This window comes from Mus musculus, chromosome 8 (genome assembly GCF_000001635.26).
Source record: "Mus musculus strain C57BL/6J chromosome 8, GRCm38.p6 C57BL/6J".
Taxonomy (NCBI): domain Eukaryota; kingdom Metazoa; phylum Chordata; class Mammalia; order Rodentia; family Muridae; genus Mus; species Mus musculus.
This window is the reverse complement of record NC_000074.6, coordinates 108,276,256-108,298,822: the sequence shown is the minus strand read 5'-3', so window position 1 is coordinate 108,298,822 and position 22,567 is coordinate 108,276,256. Positions and strand designations below refer to the sequence as shown.

At 41.7% G+C, this 22,567-nt stretch overlaps 1 protein-coding gene across 1 annotated transcript in view; it reads right to left on the bottom strand.

Moving 5' to 3' along the window:
- Zfhx3 (zinc finger homeobox 3) overlaps positions 1 to 19,512 on the bottom strand; it is a 682,326-nt gene extending 662,814 nt beyond the window's left edge. Inside the window, exon 1 of the mRNA XM_030243257.1 lies at positions 16,472 to 19,512. The gene's annotated coding sequence lies outside the window, so the exon portion shown is untranslated. The remainder of the gene's footprint in view (positions 1 to 16,471) is intronic.
- Positions 19,513 to 22,567: the final 3,055 nt, after the last annotated feature.

Genomic DNA, 22,567 nt, shown 5'->3' with positions numbered 1-22,567 from the left:
ATCCTATGGGCTTTTGTGATACAATTTACACTGCTCAGGATGTCTGTCATTTCACACCACATCCCTTCCTTGTTTCCATCTGTCTAGAAAATGAAATTTGTTTTCATCTTCAAACGTTGTAAAGAGGCATACTTCAACATGCTGTGGTCGGCACTGCACACTTTAGGACCTTGGGTTTTGTCCAATGTCATTCAGAGTAAGACCAATTTAACGCACCCAAGGAATTCGCAAATAAACTCCGAAGCAAAGTCTTTCCACCGTAAGCTTCATCCAATTTAGGGTACTAAGTATTTGTATCTTGGTATATATGTTTTAGGGCATAAAAGCCTGCTTGGAAAATGTCATCCATAGCAGAAATGATACAATGAGAAATGGTACTGGAGATTGACTTTGGTAGAAGAATAGTGTTTCTTGAGCTGAAATAGCTTGCTATTTAGACACAGTAGAGCTTTGACCTCAAGGAAATAGAAAGGGACCATGAATAGGGGCAAGAGCAGGAGGATAGGATTCTTGAGAAGAGGTTTATAAAAAGTTTAGTATGAAAAAAAAACATATTAAGGAGAGCTTTGGCTAGCAAAGAGTTTAGTCAATGACAGGTGCTGTGAATGTAGCACTGGGTCAAGGAACACAGTTACACAAATGTCTTCTGAAACAATCCTAGGATGGCTTTTAATTAAGGTTTTTGTTGCGGAAGTGATCTGATTAAAAATCACATTTCTTTATATTCATACAACTGTGTAATTCCCTCCCTCTTTGTCTGGACATGGTTGTGTGGTTTGCTTCAGCCACTGGGACTTCACTTAACAGGCAGGATGGACACACAGTGAGAAAAATCCTTATTTAGTGGATTTTGTTCCCTCTGTCTGCTCACTGGGAATCCTTCCAGCAAATATATGTGTGTATGTATATATATATATATACATATATATATATATATATATATATATATATATATGTGTGTGTGTGTGTGTGTGTGTGTGTGTGTGTGTGTGTGTGTGTAGTCTAGCTTTTCTTAAGGTGAGAACCCACATGGAGGAAAGAAGAAGAGAGGAAAAAGTGTCTGGTTGCATCTTAGCTGTATCACCTGAAATCCCAGACATGGACATGAGCTCATGAACTCTAGGTAGAACAGAGTTCAGCTGCCTCAACTAAATTCAGCTGAGATGATCCACCTAAAGAATAGTGAATATATATGTATATATATATATATATATATATATATATATATATATATAATTTTAAGCTTCCAATTTGGGTGATCATTATCTGGAGATAAATAATTGTTACCAGTTCCTCAGACAGAAGAGGAGCCTTGAAGAACTTGAGAGAAAGCTGAAGCAACATGGCTGCCCTTGAAGGTTAATAGTTCCCAGCTGTCAGTCTGTCACTGAAGGCAGAAGACAGTAGTTATGAGGAGTGTGAAAGATGGAGAGATGTCCCACTGAGATAGTGAGAGGAGCTAGATAGACCCTGTCTTGGTTAGAGTGGGACTGGAGGGGAACCAAAGGAATGATAAGAGTAACTGAGCCCCTAGCAGCAGGATGTTACAGCCAGTGTAGGGCCAGGGCAAGGCTAAGCTGGGAACCTGCAGGGTTAAGAGATAAGGTGATTATATTGACATGGTTGGAGACAGCTGTGAATCTCAATGAGTGCTTTCTACTATTCCCTCAATGCAAGAGACAATGTGGGTGAGGGGTAGCATTTTTGACTCAAGTTTTCCTTTTCTTGGCAGTTGACTACAAACTGGGCATACAAAGAATCAACTCATATAACAGGATAGACAAAACCCAGCAGAATTTGCCTGCCAGCCTTCACCTTGTTTCTGTTTTGATTTGCACCTCTTCATCCTTGTTGAAGTTGTCTTGTCAGGCAACTGAGGCAGAGTGGTGACTAAGAATGTCTGTTTTAGAACACTTATAGATCATGAGTCCAGGCAACTGAATCTCAGCTTCCTTACCTGCTGTTATAACAGTGAAATAGAACCACACATATGCTTAGTTCAGTATCTAATACTATGCTTAATAGTCTTACTATTCTTAGTTTCAGTTCATTTGTTTCTTACTGTGACAAGGTCTCACTCCATATCCCAGGGTGTCTTCAAACTCACATTCTTTTTGCCTCAACCTCATGAGTACTGAGATCATAAGCTTCGGACACCATACTGAAAATAGTGGGTCAACTACAACTACTATTTTCATTATTTAGTCACCCACATTTTCTTGTTTCCAAGATTTTCAAATTTCTTGGATAATCAAGGATGACGTCACCATTTGAATATCAATACCTTTCTTGGTATCTAAAATATATTAATTAAGGAAAATGGCCTCTTGATCCCAGCATTTAAATCAGAGCGAGAGAAGACAGTTTTGTGCTTTTTCTTATGTTTGAGATTCTAATTTATTCCTGATAAAAATCTATATGCACGTTCAACTATATCCGATCTTTACGTCTATGTCTATCCCATCTGGCAAGCAAGTTCTCATTAAGATATGATTTAAGAAGTGAAGTTCATTAAAAAGATCATTTTATGACAAAGTGACATGCTTAAGGTAGGGATGAATCCCTATCTTCCTTCCATCATCCCATTTAGGGCTTTTTCCATCTGTGTCCAGCATAATTTATAAAAGCACTATGATTTGCCTGGAATAATTCAGCAATTAATATCATATGCTCTTGTTTCTCAATACATTCAGTTCAAATTGCTGCAGATATCATTGCTAGAAATTCCCTCCTATGAATTGGTTTACTTTAAACAGCACTGCCTTGGAATTTTTTCTTCAGTATTCAATTATAAAAGGAAATATTCACAAGCAATTTTAGGCTTACAATATCACAGATATCTACAACTGGTCAGGATGCAGAGAGTGCGAGTGCTCAGCTCTAAGTAGGACCTTATGTTACACTCACCCCAAAGCTCAGGGAAGCAGAAAGATTTTAAGAGCAGGGAATAGTGGATGTCTTCAGTGAGATAGTATTTATTGGACCTAACCAGAGTAGTGCACTTGTGAACTCATGATAGTTGTTACACATGTACCAGTCCTAGGCAAGATCAAGCCAGACAAAATGCCGTCATGAACAAAGGATGGAGTCATGAAATCTCACAGGGGAGTGAGAATCAGCTTATGTCAGGATATGGCCCCTGATAGGCTACCCAGATTTCAGTAGATTGTCTAGACCTATGCATATAAGACCACTAAATGGACTCTATGAGTCTGAAGACAGAGCACACGAATTTGGAAAGGAAAAATGATGGAGAGGCATAGGGGAATAAATGAAGGGGAGAGGAGAAGAAGTGGATTTGATCCAAATCTATTAAGTGAATATATAAAGTTCTCAAATAATAAAAAATAGATAAAACAAAAATTAAATATTAAGAAAATAAACAAACCAGCTTTAAAATGTTTTGAGTTATTTTTTAACTTAATAAAAAAAATCTTTTGTTCTAGAGAATCTTATACATTTATACGATGAAATGGGATTATATTTAATCCCCTACTTTACCCCCCCAATTCTCCCCATATTTCCCCATCATACATTCTTTCAAACATCATATCTTTTTTGTTGTTATAGCTGAGTTAATTCAGTTAATGCCATTCATACATGTATGGGGGTGGGGACATCCACTGGGCACTAGAAACCTACCAGTGGGCACATCTTCAATAGATTGTTCCTCCCTAGCCACTATCAATTGCCAAGGGCGACTCAGTATGTGGTGTGGTTTGGACTTAATCCACCCCCATCTATGTTGCAATTATTGAAATATTTAAGAAAGAGTACCATGATGCCTTTATATTTTGCCTCTAACAGTTATCTTAATGAAAATACTGTCATCAGTCACACTAAGAATTGTATAAAGAAATCTACTGCAGCTCAGGATGGAGCGTGCATCTGCTCTATCTACTGCTTCTAAGCACTGACAATTCCAGGTTAAGAATCATCACATTAACCCAAGTCCCTCCACAAACATGTTTTCTAAAATTAGAAAACCTTTACCTTTGATATAATGACTTCATAAAGTTTGCCCAATTCTTATTGTAAAACTTTTTCAGCATGTAGTACAATTTTCTCATTATTTACATTAGTGAGATTTGCATTCCGTTTTAAACGATGTAAAATTAATTTCAAGGTAGTCGTGACACATTTGAAATAAAATTTAAATTGGGGTTCAGCCGGATGGCTCAGTTTATGAAGGTGCTGGCACAGGCTTGACAACCTCAGTTCAATAGCTGGAAGTCATGTAAAAGTAGGAGAGAAAAACTCCACAAAGTTGCCCTCTGACCTTCATATATGCACCCTTACACTAATGAAACATTGTAGTATAAAAACTAAATTGATACGTTATATAATTTTACCTTTCATTGACTCTTGTTCCATTTAACAAATAATAAATATATAAAATAAAAAATAACCACATGTCTATCAAAACTCGGAAACTATAGAGGAGACACTTAGCTGATATTTCTTTGAATGGATATATTGCAAGAGGCAAGATTTTTTGTAACATGATTTGAATCCATGTCTTCACTCTTTTGAGTGAGTTGTTATATATGGTCATGATAGAAAACAAAGTTGGGTAAATTTTACATAAACTTCCTGTAATATAAAGCAGGTCAACACTTGACAAAAACCTCATTGAAATATTCTTTTGCAATCTATTTTATAATCAAATGAAATTTCTCAATCAGAATAAAGCTGTTTTGTTGTAATATTAAATAAATCCATAAATCTGTATTCATGCTTATAGGGGTAGCACTGAATATTGCTGGCAGGAATGCAGATGTATATAATATGTATAGTACCTGCACTTATAGAGGGGTGAAAACTGAGACTTATAGATGAATCTGCTTATAAATAGTGGTATGGACAAGAAGAAAACTTGCTTGATCTAGCCCTAAGGTTTTATCTGAAGGCAAAATTGCATTTGACAATGTCTAGGGAGACTTTTGATTTTCACAGCTAGAGGTGAGGGGAGGAGTTTGCTTCGGGCACCTAGGGGCCAAAGGTCAGAAATGCTGCTAAGCATCCAATAATACATAAAACAGACCCCCCACCATCATGAATTATTGTCTGTGGTTCTGAGGTTGAGAACCTGGTCGACCAGATGGCCCAGGAAATGCCAATTGCCCATTGTGTCCACAGAATTCCTTTGAGCACAGCAGCTAGACACAAATGCTTCTCTCAGCTAGCATTTTGGCTTCTTTGGCTCCTTTATTGATATTTCTCAACTGCAGAACTCACTTTAACCTCCCTTACCTGCCATCTATCCACTGCCCATACCATCAGCTCTAAATGTCTGGCTGGCCATCTGTTTACTTGAAACTTCCACAAAATGAAGTGCATTGCCACCCCACTCCTTAGACCCACTTTCTTTCTGTTTTTTTTTTTTAAACATCCCTGACTTTTTTCCATTCTAGTAACCAAGGCAGAAACCTTAGCTAAACCATTCTCAGCTCCTCCACCCACTTTGCAATACCATGTAGTATCCAATTATGGAGATATTTAAGTCTAACAAGACTCAGGGATTCCATGCTCCATCTCCTTGTTCTGCTTTTGGGTCAAGATATTCTTATTGCAATTCACATACATAACTAATAATGTATTCATTGTCATTGGCCAGTCTGCCTTTCACATCACGACCATAGAAACTGTATGAGAAAGCAGAACAGGAGAAGGACTGGAAATAGGCAGGCTTACATGAAAACCCAGGTCTTCCTCCATAACATATGGGCTATATCCATATGTAGCTTTCCAGGCTACATATGGTCCAAGTGGTAGAGCAGCCTGCACAGCAGCCTGGACCTGTTGAAGGGCCTTCTCCTGTTCCAAGCCCCACACAAAGCTAGCAGCTTTCTGAGTCACTTGGTAAATAGGCCTAAGTAACACACCCAAGTGAGGGATGTGTTGTCTCCAGAATCCAAATAGACCCACTAAACGTTGTGCTTCTTTCTTGGTTGTAGGAGGGGCTAGGTGCAATAACTTATCTTTCACCTTAGAAGGAATATCTCTGCATGCCCCACACCACTGGACTCCTAAGAATTTCACTGAGGTAGATGGTCCTTGAATTTTGGTTGGGTTTATTTCCCATCCTCTGATACGCATATGTGTTACCAATGAGTCCAAAGTGATTGCTACTTCCTGCTCACTTGGTCCAATCAGCATAATGTCATCAATATAATGCACCAATGTGATATTTTGTGGAAGATCCAAACGATCAAGATCCCTTCTAACTAAATTATGACACAGGGCAGGAGAGTTAATATATCCTTGAGGCAAAACTGTGAAGGTATACTGTTGGCCTTGCCAACTGAAAGCAAATTGCTTCTGGTGGGACTAAAAGCCTCTCCCTTGCAAAATGGTTGTAAGGATTAAGTTAAATTCTACCCCCTGCTGCCACAGGGGCTCTGTATCTCTCTCCATTATTTGTTGCCACTAAAGTTGCCCTCAGCTATATCAGTGTGTAAGGATTAAGCTTCCATTGGCAAACATGTTCAACTTTCCATAATCTGTTTCTCACGAACCACTGGTTTGGAATTGTATTTGGTTACCAATCAGATTAGCCTTATTTCCTGCTGCAGTCACTCTGACTTGACTACCTAGTAGGTGCTTAATAAATGCACATTAAACAAGTGGATAATGTAATTAGATACTAAAGATCTTCAAAATAATACAAACATGTTATAATAAAAGCAATGTGTTTTTAATGTGTGTTTAAGTTGGGACTCTTCCAGGTTTTTAAGAGACTTGCAGTTGAACAAAGTCTCTCTTCTTAAAGTCTAAATATAACCATCCCTAATTCTAGAGCAAAGGCCTTCTCTCTGCTCTAGATCTCCAGCCTCTTGGGATCCTTATTATTCTATAGCTTTCAGTCCAGTCTGGGTCACATAGACAGTGTATTCTTTTCTTGCCAGGCTTCTAAAGGGTTCATCTTTACCAATATTACCCCAACCCACTACACACATCTGATACAGATTTAGATTTATGTACATCATTTGAAGGGGCACACTTTATCCAGTTTTTTTTTTCCCAGAAACCTTCGTGGCTATATTGCCTAGCCACTTTCTCCACTTGGGCATATAACCTTCCATGTTCTAAAGCACAATACACTGAAGGAAAGGTTTGTGTCCTAGAAACCAACATCCTCACTCCCAAGACTATTGGAGGAAAGCAAAACGTATAAAGTAGACAGAGAGACACTAACCTCAGTAATGGCTGGGTTGAGCTGAACATGAGTGATCACCTTTAGGAGGGCCAGCAGTGTAATGAGAATTCAGCTGGCTACCACCCTTGGGGATGGATAGACTCATGTGGTCCTTATCCCCAGGAGCACAGCAGATCACCTTTGACTCCTTACAGTCAACCTTCCTTTATTCAAAATCTTTTTCTCAATTCTGCCATGGCAAAAGCCTTTCCATGGAAAAGCCAGGGGAAGGAGAGGCCATCGTTTGAACATTTGTGTCAATTTGAGGAGTAGGTACACATTACACAAGTGATTATAACTTCAAGAAATGTTAGGTGTATTCATAAGAATATAAACATAATAAATAAAAGAAACAAACATATTCTCTGTGTTAACTGACATCCACAGAAAAGGATAGAAAGGGAGGATTAGGCACAAGTTGAATTAAGCACACAGAGGACTATGGGGGCCACGTGGCTCCTGCAAATGGCAAGAATACCTCACTGCCTTTTCACCTTGGGCTGCTCTTCTGGAAACCTCCAGACTCTCTCTACCTCACCCTCGGTCTGCACGCCTTCCTCCCAGAGTCTCCCTTGGGGCCTCTTGAAGCTGGCAGCCAAAGTCACTTCCCGGTAGGTGTAGTTGGCATGCCTGCAAGTGTACTTAAACCTTGTGTCTGATCAAGTTATGTGTATTGGATCTGAAACCAGTTAGTCAATTCGCTCAGGTCCCTAAGTGGCGATTTGTGGTAATGTCTACATCAATATGAACGGAGCGGTTTGCTTGCTGGTTTACGTAAGGCAAATGGCTACAGGAAAAGAAGGGCAGCCTCCAGTGCTCTCTCTGCTAATGAAGAAATGACTTGAAAAGAAAGGAAACATAAACAAAACCTGGGCATCGTTATCTGCATAAATACTTAGGTCCATTTTCTAAATAGCATCAATTGGTCTCTCTCCCTCTTCTTTTCCCCATGCTGCATTTCTTCCTCTCCAAAGACTATTTTTACTGATGCTTATGAACCATTGATCTTACAAACTTACTGTGTTTCTAAGAATCCACCCACATCCAGGACCAAATGGTTTTAAAGAGGGAAACTGGGGTGCTAAATAGAAGCTCTGCTTGGAGATGTCATGAATGACTCAGATGAGAATATACATATACATACACACACACACACACACACACACACACACACACATATATATATACATATATATAGTGTTGAATGTTATCCATCACCATCCCTTTCTGTATAAACATTCCCTATGTTGCCTAAGCAGGAGAAGACAGAGGCAGTCTACGAGGGAATTTATTTAGTGAGTGTCTGCACAGTGGCTGTATCTCTTTACTACTGCACAGTATATTGTTTCTAATAATTGTGATGGATTGATACTTATGACTGGCTGGCAGAATTCCTTTCGCATGTTAAAATATTGCCTTTTATTCCGGGGTCTAATGCATAACCTGATGCTTCAGTTGGCTTTCAAATGCAATAAACAAACTTGAAAAGCAAATACACCACAAAGAAAGGAAGGGTGCTGAGCTGGGTTCTTCTTTCAGTCACTACCCTCTACCAGCCACGTGGACCACTTAGAGAGCCCGTGCCGAAGCCCAGTCATATAGTCAGGTCTTCAAGGCATGAGATACAAAGAGAAAGAATACATGCATATAAACCACTATGGACATCTTAGGGGCGGGAGACTGATAAAATGGAGCATGAAATCCAACTGGTTCTGGCTGGTTGACATATCCAGGAAGTCAAACAAATTCCTAGCCTACACTTACAAATGTCTCCCTGTGTCTTCAACCATTCATAAGGAATTTAAGTCCTTCCTTGAACAGGACAATTTCCATTCTGCGACTCTTACATCACTGCCCTGGTCACCAAGATCCTTCTGCAAATTTGCCTCTGAATAGATAAGACCATTGCCTCTGACCCAGAAACTGTCCTGTGCCCCCCTGACTTTCCAGGCCAGCAGAAGGGCTTAGCATCCAAGTCACCACACATGGAGCAAATACCGGATTTCCTCCCCCTTGTCAAAGTTCACGCTACAGGCCCTGTGAATTCTTTACAGAGCGAGCTTTGTTTTCCTGCGTTTTATCCTCCATTCCTCCCCATTGTTGGTTACATCACTTTTGATCACAGCCGTGCCTGCAGAAACACAGGGCACGATTTATGGAGCCTTAACATAAATATGATGCCAGACAGAAAGAGAGCGACATATTAGTTTAGAATTTGCAGACTCTCGCACACGGAGCACACATCGCTGATTTATGAAACCGAGATGGCCTGTAAATCCAGCAGGAAGACGCTGTATCCATATCCCGCTCCCCCCACCCCCACCAAGAGCTAGGCACAGAATCCCCCCAGCCTCCACCCCCCACCCCACGTCCAGCAGCACGGCATTACTGGAAAGCCTTCGAGGCACAACAGAGGCGTAGCCTTCCGCTTTTCTTGGAAACGCACCCTTTAAAAATATCTCTACCCAATATAGGAAGTGTTTGATGTACATCCTAATGAGGGATGGGAAAGGGGATTGGTCAGTTACCTGCCTCCTTGCTCGCACACACAAGCCCTCCCCTCCCCCACGCAGACGGGCTCTACACTAAGCTCTCCTGTGTAAAGAACATTTTCTAAGAGCCCCCTTGCCAGTAGCTTCTGGTTGGGATCAGAAAACAACAGGAGGGCACTGACAGGTGCTCTCGGGGTGGGATCTAGGGACCAGCTGGTAATTCCCACCCTTCGGCCCGCCCTCCTGGATCCTGTATCTTTGCTTGAGTGACTCCACCAGAACCTTCTCCACAATCCCAGATTGCCAAGCAGGTTAACCGTATCCATTCCCACCTCTCAGCCCTTAAGCAGATTGGCTTCTTGCTTCTTCTCTCAGCACCTTTGGAATCAGCCCTGACATAAACTTCTCATATAAAGTACACAGGCATTTTTTTTTCCTCCTAAGTGGGACCCACCTACCATCTCCATCTGATTCTACAGGAGAGAAACACAAACTCGCTCCCAGCTCTGTCCAGTCCTCAGCTCCTTATACCCAGCTGATAAATTCATTACGTCATGTTGTTGTACAACACAAAACTTTGAATTTTATATTTTCCATGTTGGAAATAGAAGGGGGAACTCACTTGTAGATCCTGGGAAATATTGCTTGAATTGCGCCGGGACTGCCAGCAACTTTCAAAAGAAGGGGTCTGAAGGTTGAAGGCTCCCAAAGGACATGGTTGGCAAGAGGACAAGATCCCATCAGTGGCAGGACAGAAGGAGAAATTATAGACTATCAGGCGGTACCTTGAGGAATTCTTTAAAGAAAAGAATAAAATAGAGATAGGCATATATTTGTAATCCCAGTATCTGGGAAGCAGAGGCAGGGGTATTGCTGCAAATTTGAGGACAGTTTTATCTACATAGACAGGGTTGCCTATGCTCCTGCCTCAAAAACAAATGAATCGAGAAAGACAAACAAAACACCTGTCAGAACTCAAATTGACTCCCCTGATGAAATGGCATTAAAATTCTAGCTTACTGAGTTCTAGCAACTGCAAACATGTTTTAAGGAACTTGACATCTTGACTGCTTGGTGCTTTTCAAGTGCGCCTCTGTATGATTTTACACTTGTGTAATAGTAAGAATGCCATGGGTGCTTTTAGAGATGGCACAGCAGAGCAGCCGTGCTCAGTGCTTAGCACCTACATGATGGTTTACAACTATCCATAATTCCAGTTCCAGGGGACCTGAGAGCTTCTGGTCTCTTCAGGTACTATACATATATGCTACACACACATGCACATGCACACGCACACACACATATATACACATAAATACGTGTGCACATAGAGTAAAAATAAATGGATCTTTTTAAAATGGAGCATTGTGGAAAATACTTGTTTGTGTTGGTATAAATATTGAGTTGTGACACCCTCTCTTGCTCACTCTGTTTCCTAAAGATTTGAATCACCTTTTAAGAGTGTATCACAAGTGGTGGCTATTGTACCTACGCCCACTAAATTTTTAGGATCATACATAAAAGATGGGCTCTCACAATGTGGGAAATTACCACCTTTCTGTTAACTCATGTGGATAGAGGTCAGGTCATTACTGAGAAGTTATAGGAGACCAGCAGCAGGAAGCATCGTGGAATGATAGATAGATTCAATATCTTGATATGCACTTGGTTATATAAGTATGCAAAAAAATATTTAAGTACCTGGGCTCATATTCAAGACTTGTGCTATTTACTATTTTGCACGGGTTAATAAAAAAAAAAAAAGCAAAGATGGAGGCTAGAAAGCTGGCCCAGCAGTTAAGAGCACTTGACACTCTTGCAGAGGACCTGGGTTCAATTCCTAGCACCCAATGGTGGCTCACAACCCTTTGAAACTCCACGTCTAGGGGATCCGATGCCCTTTTCTGACTTCCAGATGTACTAGGCATGTACCTGATACATAGACATAGATGCAAGAAAAAACAGTCCTGCACACAAAAGATAATAAAAATAAATACTAGAAAATGAAGAGTAAAGACCTCAATCAGTGAAAGACCTGGGGTCGTGAATATTTCTTTTATGAACGAATAGAGGCTAGAGCATCTTGCTTGTCTGTCTGTCTGTCTGTCTAGTGGTTCTGAGGATTGAACCCTGGGTTCCATGCTTGGAAAGCAAACACCCTGACAACTAGACTGTCAGCAGCCTAGAACAACTTCAAAGGTTTAGCATATGCTTAGAATTCAGTGGACCCTACCCATGGACCCTACATATGGCCACTTCTAAAGACAGTTTCCACCACTTTTAGTAGCTGGGGCACTAGTGTGTAAGTTCTGATACAGGAGCTGGATGGTGCTGGTACATTTCATTAGAGGGCAAATACAAGAATTAAGACTGGGTACCAGCCACCCCTAATAATATCCCATTTCCTCCCCAAACATATGAGCTCCGTGGTTATCACTCGAAGCTGGGGCTGGGGTCAGAACTGAACTACAAAACTAATTTATTGAAAGAATTATTTCTTCTGGCATTCTAACAGGAACATCAAGCCCGCAAATAGCGTGTAGCTAAAGATAATCGAAGGCCTGCGGGTGGGAATCCAAGAGGGAACTTCTCAGTCCCCCATGCCCACGACCTTTTCTGTTGGGTCACAGCCAAGAAAGGAAAACCACAGCTGCAGGCATGCACATCCACACACCATTTCCTTGAGTGCCACCATGCCAGAGAGACAGGCACCTCCATGTGGGTTGCAAATGAGTTTGCAGGACAGGGCATGAGTTAATTAACGCACTCGGTTTGGGGAAGTTGGTGACAAGCTGCCACTTTGCATTTGGCGGTTCCCTCTCGGAACAGGTGGCAAGTGACTGACAGGCATTCTCTGAAGTGGAGGGGGACATCTGTGGTTTTCATACTACAGAATAGTAGAGGTTTCCAAGTCACACATTTGGGAGAACAGCTGAACCACCTTTGAGTTTCCCGTGTTATGGTACAAATATGTACCTGACAGACAAACAAACAGAGTCACAGATCCCTTCCAAGACTGACTGAAAACAAATTTGCAAAAAAGCCCAGACAGAAGCATCATAAACACAGGCAGTGGGTGCTGGCCTCCTAACATGTCAGCAATTAAAAGAAGAGACCACAAAAGCTGGGAAAATAGACGCAGGCTTAACACAAAGATTTACTTTAAATCAAATCGGCATTCTTTTCTGTTGTTCCCTAAAGAAGCAAACACACACACACACACACACACACACACACACACACACACACACACACAAAAAACACATATTTACACACGCGTGCCACAATTTAAATCTCTGGAATGGACCTGTTTCAGTATGAAATAAACCAACTGACTCAAAAGAAAAGCTATTCCAACAATCATAGAAAAAAAAAGTAGTTTCATACAGGCACGCTGTAACTCTAGGACATTTCATTAGTGGCTTTCTTTCCCCCCTTTCCTGAAGCATGTGGTGGGCGCTTATGATTTATGGGTCACCGTCAATAATCAAAGCCATCGCTGGATTGAAACCGACAATCAGACGAGGTATCTAAATTAAACAGGAATATGAGTCTCTTTCGAGGGCTCCATCACACACAAAGGATTCTGTGAAAGATACCGTGACATTTATTGAGAACACCTCCGAGCAGGTCTCAAACTGTGAATGGAATGGAAAATGTCGCAAAGAGCTCTCAAAACTAATTAGAAAAATTAGAGGGTGCTTGCAAGGAAAGCCACTGTGGGGGGAGAGGGATGCTCCAAGGGTCAGCCTCATTCTGTTTGGATGCCAGGGTCAGAGTAAGGAGATGCAGGAGAGGACCAGGGGCTGGGGATGTCTGGCTGTTATTATATAAGATTTAAGAAGGAAACCATGAGTCAGTTGACTTCTTTGAAAAGCTGAGCATCCTTAAAGCAGCTTTCCTGATGCTTTGCAAGAGAAGGTAAACTCTTTCACTGAAAATTTGTGAAAAAAATTTAAAGTCATCGCTTCAGTTAATAGACTAAGAAACCTATGGTCCGTCCATTAGAATATAAATGGAAACTTTTAAAAGGCCATTAAGGAGAGGGGCTTGGAAACATACATTGTCCCCTCTGGTTTTCTTCAAAGTGTTGTGTCCTGTGCCAGCAAGGGCTGCCAGGTAGTATTGCATTGCTGACTCTGGAACATCTACTGACTAAGTGTATTGGTGAGAAATAGGGAAAGCTTGCCAGGACTAGACTCTCTTTTGAAGAAGTTTTCATGCTTTCTTTACAACTTATAGCCCCTGGGCATTGACCAAAGGCTCAAAGATGGGCCCTGGTTACAAGACAATCAGGTACAGGCCAGTGGCCCATGAGTTGGCCTGGCCCAAGAAGCTTCAAGCGACCTATGTAGAACAATAACATGGTTAATGATCATTTAGATCCTTCGAGCCTGTTAATATACTCTCACATAGATGTACAGAAGTCTACAGGCCACAAGGAACAGAAACCACATGGTCTCTAGACTCCTCAAAGGCAAAGGGGAAAGCATTAGGGTATGAGGCTACTGGGGAGTGGAAATAGATGCTTAGAAAGAAGTCAGTGAGTCTATCCAATACCCAGGCTTGAACTTGGCAGACGATGTATTAGGATAGAAGTGAAGGAAGGACTTCACCACACCATGATATTGGAATGGCTGCTAGCTCATTACAGCTCCTTGAAGTCCCTGTAATGTTTTATTTGATGCCCGGTTGTATACTGACGAGAATGTTCTCATTTCTCTGAGCACCGTGGAAACAGGCTCCATTAAGGGGTAGAACTCAGAGCGTCTTCTTGTCAGCTGAAGGCAACCTTGTGAAACACAGCACTGAAAGAGTTCTAGCCACCATGAGGAGTCTTGTCCATGAAGATTTTGAGGCTGTCCCATGGGATCTCAGGGCAGGATAACCAAGCCCATTGTGTCTTGTTTACTCAGAACTTTCAGCCCCTTTCCAGATTTCCCAAGGTATAGTGCAGGTAGGTACATCTAACCTGTGGCCCATAGGCTGGGCACATGTGCCATGAGACAGCCATAAATTTAGTGTAACAAAAAATGATAAATTTTACTGAAAACGTTTTTGACACCTTATCTTTTGAACATGTTAGCTTTGGGTGCTTTGGTTTGTTTTTGTTTTTGTAAATGGATCATGCAGTTTCTGAGCTCACACTTTGCAGATGACAACCTCATGTCCTGATGCCAAAAGGATGGATTCCTTTGCCATACAGAGTTATGTGATAGAACCCTGAAATGGGAGCTTACATTCGAGCAGAGTGTCTGCGTCCTGGGCAACATCACAGTGTCAGCTTCACAATATTTATAGCCATGGTGATGAGTTAGTAGTGACTGTCCTGCCAGTACTTAGTTGATGTGTGTCACCCTCTGAGGTCTACATATCTCAGTTACCAAACAACCCTAGAATCACAGGGTAAGCCCAGAGGGCCCTTTCTCTCTGAGGACCTCTTTGGCATTGGGTCTACCTATGGCTACAGGTTTCATTCTGGCCAAGAGATATCAGTGCACATACACAGGCTCAGTGTGAGGAATGCTACGTGAGTCATGGCTGAATAAGGCAGATGGCTATACAAATCTGCTTTCCGATGGTGGTGGTGACTTCACAGTGGCCCCTAGGCTGCATATCCACTCTCCTCCAGTCCCTAAATAGGTGGCTGGAGCTTAAGAACAGTACATTTATTATAGTGTTGGGATGTACTGAGCATGCAGTTTACTGAATGGGAATATGAGAAGAACTGGAAAGGGCCTCTGCCCTTGATAATCAAAGATATGGACTACATAAACACATAGCTACACAATAAAAAATGGTGTGGAGAAAAAGACAGAGGGTAGGGTGCTCCCTCCATTTGGGAAATGTTGTCAGCTTAATCGCCCAGTTTGAGACCCAAGTCAATGGATTCATAACTGGTATTTCTTTGTAATGCTTTTGACACATTTCTTCCAAACATCAAGTGAAAAAAATTCCAAAGGAGTAAAGTAGGGTTTATGCTCTCCAGAGGACTAAATGAAGGTGGTTGCTGTTTATTCTCTAATGAGAAGAAGAAGAAGAAGAAGAAGAAGAAGAAGAAGAAGAAGAAGAAGAAGAAGAAGAAGAAGAAGAAGAAGAAGAAGAAAGAGAGGGAAGAAGATGAGGAGGAGTAACGGAGCCATCTTTCTCTGCCTTGGAAACTTATTTTATTCTAAAGACAACAGTGAAGGCGGGTATATAGGGAAATATGCGTATTGTCTGAGTCAATGACAGAGTTAATAAAAGTCTGATGAATAAGTAAACAGAATGGGAAAAACTGCTATGGTTTTCATAACCCACCCTCGAATCATCTCTCATGTTTCCCTCTTCTTCTTCTTGGTGCCCATCTCAGCACCTCTTCACTCCCCAGCTTTGGAGAGAAAGTAAGGTTTTAACCACAGTGTTTTATTTTAATAGAAATAGAGTAAGCAGTGGCAGATAACAAGATGAAGTGGACGAAAACGTAAGAATCCGTGTGAGATTCTGTGCAAGTGCAGAAAGCAAATACCTCACACCCTTCGCTCGTCTCCAAACTGCTTTAAAAAATAAATTATTATTTTTATTTCCTTCAGCACCAGAGTCTGGCTGGGCTTCAAAGCCAGTTTTTCTATTTTTTTTTCCTTCTAGAACCAACCATATATTGAGTGTGCACAAAAAAACATGGCAGCAATTTTTTTTTTTAAAAAGGTAATTATCAGAGGGAAGGAAAAAGAAAGAAAATAAAGAGAGATGGCATGAGGGAACTAGGCCAGATGAAGACAAAGCAAGGCGCTTAACCCACCTGGAGAGCAAATCGGACCAGCAAGGCACTCTCAGCCAATCGCCGGAGTCTGCGGCGGGAAGAGAGTCGGCATGGGTTCATTTGGCCGAGGAGTGTGTTTCATAAACCTTACGGTGCAGCTATGAGAGCTATCAGGATCTTCCCACGTTTCCTGTCACTCGGTAGAGCCTGGCTGCTAGAGCAGGGTGTGTGTGTGTGTGTGTGTGTGTGTGTGTGTGTGTGTGTGTGTGGTGGGGGAGCCGTGGGGGAGAGGAGGTGGAGGGGGAAGAGGATGGTTAGGTGTCTGGAGAGAGACTGGTGGTAAGCAGAATCATGCAGGCATTTATTTTAAGTGCATATACAAAGGAAAGGAGGGGGAGTTAAAAAACAACCCAGTGTATTCCTTTTGGGTCATGTGAGGGAGCCACTGGCAAAGATAATAATATATGAGGGGAAAGAGAGAAGAGAGACAGGGGCTGGGCATTAGACTTTCTATTATCCTGGGTACAGTGAAGCTCACTGAGGCAGCTGGAAGATTAAATTAAATATTATATCTGCTGACCCTATTGCCATGGTTACCGGACAGCGGAAAATATTAATCAACCTAAGTCTTTTCAGATGAATGTGCGTGAAGAAATACAATAAATATAAATATATATGTATGTCCTCTCTGCTCCGCTGTCTGGATACAGAATGGCAGCAGGGCGCACCATCTGATAGAAGAGAAAACAAATGACAAACCCTGTCGTGTCCCTAGGAGGTGGGTGATAACTCTCCTAGGCAGCAGGGCCAGAGGTGGGCAACTGACCACTGTCCTTTCTCGTTCATAGGCTTCTTCCTGTGACCATCCCACCCCCACCTTCCCAGTGAGTACAGCTGTTTGCCTTTCCCATGCCAAGGGCACCTGTCCACTTCTGGCCAGCCAGTGACCCATATGGCCAGATTCATTCTTACCTACACCAAAGAAAACAAGAAAAGGTCACAAGGCACACAGAAGTGAAGTCAGAAGCTCAAAAAAAAAAAATACAGGGTATAAATGAAGCAATTCCAGTCTGCATTTCAGTGTACCCAAATGGCCCAACTCTTAATCCATCCCCCAACCTTAGAAGAAAGCTTCAACTCTCAGTCTGGTCACTTCTGACTCCAAGCTTTTGCCTCTCACGCCACTTCCTACAGGTGTGATTTTTCCTGCCTGCCTTGAAAAGAACTGTCACTGTGTCTAGTATAGGATACCATGAGGTTGGAAACCTCAAAGCAGAACCCAGGAGCGCAGCTAGATTAACACACATTGGTTCCCCAAGCCAAGTCTTTCTCCTTCTCCACACATGAGGGCAGTAATTTGGCTCCTAAACAGCTCTTCTCTCCACATATCATCTTTTGTATCCCTACTGTGTGCAGGGCTCCTTAGTGTTTGTTGTTGTTATGTTTGTTTGTTTGTTTGTTTGTTTGTTTTTCTACAACAATGACGGTTCAGAAGTGTCTGCTGTGGTGCATGGTAGGCTTCGAGTAAGAAAGGGAAGGGCTTTGAAGCCTATCTCATTTAAATGATCCTGCAATAACAGTTGGAAAGGGATTGTCCTCAGATCCCCTCATTGAGTTGTAGGCTGAATCCTGGAAGCGTTGACCTGACTTGAGATGCCAAGGTTGTGTGTCATCAGTGAATGCTACTTGTTCCAGAACAGTCCTGGGTGTGCTTTGACCCATACCTTCTATGGAAGAATGCCTAAGAAATCTAATGGTGAGGCAATGTCTGATCTTTCCTACCTCATTTCTCCACATACTCTAAACTTGGTGCTTCCACCTGGCACACCATGGGACACCGAGCCCTGGCTTCCTGATCTCAGTTCCCATGATGGATAGCTCCATGTTTAGGTCAACATTGAGCCCTGAGAAAATTTTAATTTAGTACAGAGAAGTTTAGTATAGACCTGCTAATAACACCCACGAATCATAGATAGACCCTTCCAAGACCATAAGACCGAAGCAGGCCTCCATGTTAGGTCTGTCTAGGATACCTCCTTGCCCACAGCCATGGGACATCAGATGGTTTTTCTGTTAGTTAAACCTTTACCCCATGTAGCTTTGACCAAGACCAATCAGCTTTCTCCCTTCTGATTAGGTGCAATTTGCAGAGTAGGTGATATTAACTTGATAGCTACATCCCCATGTGCAGCCACGGCAACCACGGGTTCCTAGCAGATGACAGGAGAGAGCAGGTTGTATGATGCTGTAGATTATTTCCCCCTAGTAACAGCAAGATTACATACTTTAGTATGCATGCATCCTGAAAAAAGCTCTCTTTCTGGCTAAATCAAAGTGAATGTGTATTTTGTGTCTAGATGCCAATTCTAAACTGTGCCGTATGTAATGGACAACATTACTTCTAGGAATCTCACATGACCCTCCTCATCTGGCTCCCTCCACAGACTTATAATGTGTCTTCCTCCAACGGAGCCCCCTTTGTCTCCAGGATTTCCTGTTATACACAGACACTCCTGGGACCTGTTTAATACCCATTCTGATGTTAGAAAGCCTTTGTGCCCCTATGTCTGCGTAAAGCTTTTTAGATTTCTTTAGATAGCCACCACCTGATTCAGGCAGATGTTTGATGAGGGAATATGTGAAAGTGTGTCAGGAAAGACGTGGTGGGGGTGGAGTGTGTGCTATTCATAGGCGAACAAGGTGGTGTAGAGATCAAGGCTGACTTGTGTTTACTGTTTATACCTTGACCTGAGTCTATTGGCCAGATGACTACAAGTTCAATACTGAATGCTTCTTACCCCACAGTGAACCCTGGAGGAAATGTCTACTATGAGGACACAGTGAAGGGTCTACTAGAGTATCAAAGAAGGCCTGAAATATGTTTCTACCACTCAGATGTTCTTTAATCAGATGTTTACAGAAAAATCTGTAAACTGTCTGCTTCCTAGAGGCCTTGTTAGTAGTCTGCAGTAATTACAGTATGCTTGCAAAGTTTTTGTTTTGTTTTGCTTTGTTTGTCTTTTGTTTTGTTGTTGTTGTTGTTGTTGTTTTTCTTCTTTTGTGTGTGAGGTCGTGTTAGATTGATATCTGAATATAATAGATAATCAATGAATGTTAGGCCTCAGGAGTGGGCAGGGGTGATAATGCTGTTCTTTGGAAAGTGCATAGGGTGCAAACTATGGTTTCAATGTAAAATGATTTCTCCCCAATGTCTATTGATCCTCTTGGGAAATCAAACCCATCATAACTCACCCAGCATGCTAGGCAATGTTGAATCAAAGCTCAGAGAGAACTTTACCTCTAGTTTAGAAAACACTTTCTCTACATCTTGACTTTCTCTGTGGAAGAGGTGAGGTGGGCCCTGAAGGTTCATGAAGCCATGCTTAGGACAAAAATTCTATTTTTTTTTTAAATAAAAAGTAGTTAGCACACTCAGGGCCTTTGTTTGCTTATTTTCATACTGTGTTTCAGGAGAAAGGAGATGAAAGAAGAAGAAGAGAATGAGAAAGGAGAAAAGAAGGAAGGATGAGAAACAGGAGGAAGAAGAGGAAGAAGGAGAAGGAAGAAGAGAGAGAAAAAGAGGAAGAAATAGAAGGAAGAGGAGGGAGGAGGAGGAAAAGGAAGAAAGGCAGGGATAAGAAAAGAAAGATGGAGACAAGGATGAAACAGTACAGAGAGAATGGTATACCCCAGAAACACGCATGTGTGGTAGGACTTTACTGTCCAGACATGAATGAAATCTGTGGCTCAGTGAGACATTGGTCTTAGATGACAAAAATAGAAACTGCGTGTCTGTCCTCTTTTATCAAAGGAAGCTATGGGCTTTTGACAATTCTACCAAAATTAGAACTGTGTGGAGGGTCTGCCATGTCTTTGAATAGATGTGAGGAAAAAGATAGTTCTATACCAAACTTATAAATGGTCCAAATAGTAGCACTCAGAGCAACTTCTATACTCCTGGATGAGCAGATAAATCCAGTGGTGATAGATCTGATCCACCCCAAATATTATTTTATAGGAAAATGAGGACATGCAAAGTTGATAATAATCTATTCGGTACTCTTCAGGTCTTCTTCCTCTGGCACAGCTATGTTGATCTTGCTGCTATTCTTAGAAACATGTTGGCTGGGATGATGATCCATTAGTTATCTGACTTGCATCACTGTGACAGACAAGAGTAAACTTAGGAAGGGAAGGCTTGCTTGGCTCCCAGTTTGAGAGTCTAGCTGGGATGGTTGGGAGCAAGAGTGGCTCCAGCTGGGGTAGCAAGGACATGAAGCATATGTCACACATGCATGCTCACAGTCAGAAAGCAGGGAGAGATGAATGCTGGTGCTCTTCAAGCTTGCTTGCTCCCTTTCCTAAGTTCAATCTAGTCCTGGGGTCCCAGCCTGTGGGAGAATGTGCCTTATGCCCAGCGCACACCCCTCTTCAGTTAGACCTCTCTGGAAACACTGCCAGAGACACACCCAGAGGTGTTTCTCCCAGGGGATTCCAAACCCAATCAAGTCACCAGTGAGCACCACCCATCACAGGTAGCTCCTGGAACACGGTACTTTCATGTCAGGGCTCTGCCCATTTAGGTTATTCTTTATGAAATGTCCTTTTTAACCAAAGAACTTTCACAAAAACCCAGATCTCAACATTTCTAAGTTATAAGATATAAGCATCTATTTGGTATATAAGCTATAAGTATCTCTTTGATATATAAGATAAAACTGTAATCCTGTCTATTCAATTCACATCTCTTTTTTACATACCTCTTCCCATTACCAGTCTACCAGTCAGTTCCTATAATTGTTTTGGGGGCTCGTTCATAATAGAAATCACACTGCACAATCCTGCATATCATCAATGCTAAATACTCCCCAGCACGTCGTTTCTCCTGAGTGTCGGACAGCTTTGCTTTCTTCCCATCTTAAACGTGCCTAGTGTGTCAATTCTAGACTTTTGAGTAGATTTTTCCTCTCCTTTAGAGTCTGCTGTGTGTGTCTGTGAATGTGTGTGTGTGAGAGATTATGTGTGAGTGTGTATGTATGAATGTGTGTGTCTGTGCATGTATGTGAATGTGTTTAAGTGTGTGTGTGTGTGAGTGTGTGTGTGTGAGTGTGTGTGTGTGTGAATGTGTGTGTGTCTGTGAGTGTATGTATGCATGTGTGTGAATGTGTTCAAGTGTGTGTGTTTATGTGTGTGTGTGAATGTATGTGTTTTTTGAGATAGTGTCTCGCTGGCCTGGAACTCATCAAATGCACTAGAGTGGCTGGCCAGTGAACCCCAGATACCTGTTTTCATCCACCTCCTAGTATTGCAGCAAGATGGTAATTATTGACTTCAAGCACTGTTCAACATTTAAGCATGGGCACCTAGATACTGGTCAAGGAGGAATGGAAGTTAATAGAAAACTGCTTCTCCTTGTTATAACCCAAGTCCATCAGAAATTGTTGCTGCTTTGACAGTATGATCTGACACAGGCTTTGGAAGGGAGCATACATTCATTTGAGCTCACAGCTTCAGATGGCTTAGTCTGCTTTGAAAAAGATGCCATGGTAGAGAAGAGCAGCTCACATCATGATAGCCAGGAAGGAGAGGGAAGGAAGGAAGAATAGAGAGGAAGGTAGATATAAGGGAAAAGAGAGGGAGGGGAAATAACAGAGTCAGAGACTGAGAGCAAAGGGAAGGAGGGAAAGAGAGACAGAGAAGGAAAGAGGGAAGGAGAGAGGGAAGACAGAAAAGAGGAGGTAGAGATCCAGAGATAGATAGATGATAGATAGATAGATAGATAGATAGATAGATAGGTAGATAGGTAGATAGATAGATAGATAGATGAATAGGTAGATAGATAGATGATAAATATAGATAATAGATAAATGATAAATGGATAGATAGATGATAGATGAAGATAGATAAATGATAGATAAATGATAGGTAGATGGATAGATAATTGGTGGCCAGTTTTAGCCACCCTTTATTCTACCTAAGCCTCAGTCCACAAGACAGCACGTGAAAGGCTTTACTTTAGTTATCTGGTCTGTGAAGACCCTGGCTGATATACCTCATAGTGTGTTTTAGTAATTCCTAGCCTCTTCTCAATCTCATCAAGTGAACAAGAATCCATTGACAGTTTAGCAACTAAAA